Genomic DNA, 1,707 nt, shown 5'->3' on the forward strand with positions numbered 1-1,707 from the left:
TGACAGAGTGAGACTCCAACTCAAAAACAAAAAAAAAGAAAAGAAAACAGAGAGCTTTCTGGGGCTGGTTGAAAAAGAGGAAGTAAGAGAGACTATATAATTCTACAAGGGGGACTCAACATGGCTGAGTTGGCTGTTGCTGGCTTAAAGATGGAGGAAGGCTGCATAAGAAGAAATTCAAGTGTCCTAAGGAGCTGATCAGGAAGCTGAGCAAGGACCCCTGATGACAGCCAACAAGGAAATGGGAACCTCAGTCCTATAATTACAAGGAATTGAATTTGGCAAAGTCCAGCATCTTGATTTTGGCCTTGTGAGACCCTTACCAGAGAACCTAGTTGAGTCATGCCAGACTTTTGACCTGAAGAAACTCTAAGCTCAAAAATTATTGTCTTAAGCTGCTACATTTGTGTCAATCTGTTACACAGAAGTAGAATATTAATACATCTACTTTCTATATTAGCTTTAGGTGAAATGAGTTCCATAATATTAACTAGAGTTACCTAAAATAGTGAACATCTTTGTCTTAAAATGTTAAAACTTTAATATCCGGCCGGGCACCGTGGCTCAGCCTGAGTTGGAATCTCACTCTGTCAACCAGACTGGAGTGCAGTGGCCGCTCCTGGCCACCACAGCCTCCACCTGCTGGGCTCCGGCGATCCTTCCGCCTCAGCCTTCCAAGGAGCTGGAACTACAGGTGCGTGCTACCACGCCCAGCTTATTTTTTGATTTATTGTAGAGATAAGGTGTTGCCAAGTTGCCCAGGCAGGTCTTGAACTTACGGGCTCAGGCAATCCACTCGCCTCAGCCTCCCAAAGGCGCGGTATTACAGGCTGAGTTACCGAGCCTGGCTTTTCTTCTCCTCTTTTAAAACTTATCTTCATATATCATTGCTATAAAATTTAAATATTTTTTTCATTTTAAAGACAGGGCGACAGGGTGTCTCTGTCATTCAGATAGAGATATTGTCTGTAGTGGAGCAATCTTGGCATGTTGCAGTCCTGACTTCCTGGCCTCAAGTGATCTTCCTACTTCAGCCTCCTGAGTAGCTAGGGACTACAGGTGTGTGCCACCATGCCTAGCTAATTTTTTATTTTTTGTAGAGATGGGATCTTGCTATGTTGTCCAGAACTCCTAGCATCAAGTGATCCTTCTACTTCAGTCTTGCAAAGTGCTGGGATTACAGGTATGAGCCACCATGTCCAGCCAAATTTTAGATTTTATTATTATATTATTATTATTGAGTTGGAGTCTCACTCTGTCGCCTAGGCTGGAGTGCAGTGGCACGCTCATGGCCACTGCAGCCTTGACCTGCTGGGCTCAGGCGATCCTTCTGCCTCAGTCTTCCAAGTAGCCAGAATTACAGTCACGCACCACCACGCTCAGCTAGTTTTTTTGATTTACTGAAGAGATGAGGTCTCGCCAACTTGCCCAGGCTGGTCTTGAACCTGTGGTCTAGGGCAATCCTCTCACCTTGGCGTCCCAAAGTGCTGGGATTATAGGTGTGAACCACTGTGCCTGGAAAAACTTTAGATTTTATTTATTTACTTATTTTTGGGTTGGTGTCTCACTCTGTCGCCCAGACTGGAGTGCAGTGGCCACTCCCGGTCACCGCAGCCTCGACCTGCTGGGCTCTGGCGATCCTTCCACCTCAGCCTTCCGAGTAGCCGGAATTACAGGCATGTGCTACCACGCCTGGCCTGATTTTTT

The 1,707-nt window shown here is 45.9% G+C and overlaps 1 protein-coding gene across 1 annotated transcript in view; it reads right to left on the bottom strand.

Annotated features, from left to right (window-relative positions):
• The window catches only part of LOC103263182 (TOG array regulator of axonemal microtubules protein 1-like), a gene marked incomplete at its 5' end in the record, with an annotated part of 32,140 nt that overhangs the window by 28,237 nt on the left and 2,196 nt on the right, over positions 1–1,707 (bottom strand). The window lies entirely within an intron of this gene.

This window comes from Carlito syrichta, unplaced genomic scaffold (genome assembly GCF_000164805.1).
Source record: "Carlito syrichta isolate Samal-C Ts95f unplaced genomic scaffold, Tarsius_syrichta-2.0.1 Scaffold304749, whole genome shotgun sequence".
In the NCBI taxonomy this organism is placed as follows: domain Eukaryota; kingdom Metazoa; phylum Chordata; class Mammalia; order Primates; family Tarsiidae; genus Carlito; species Carlito syrichta.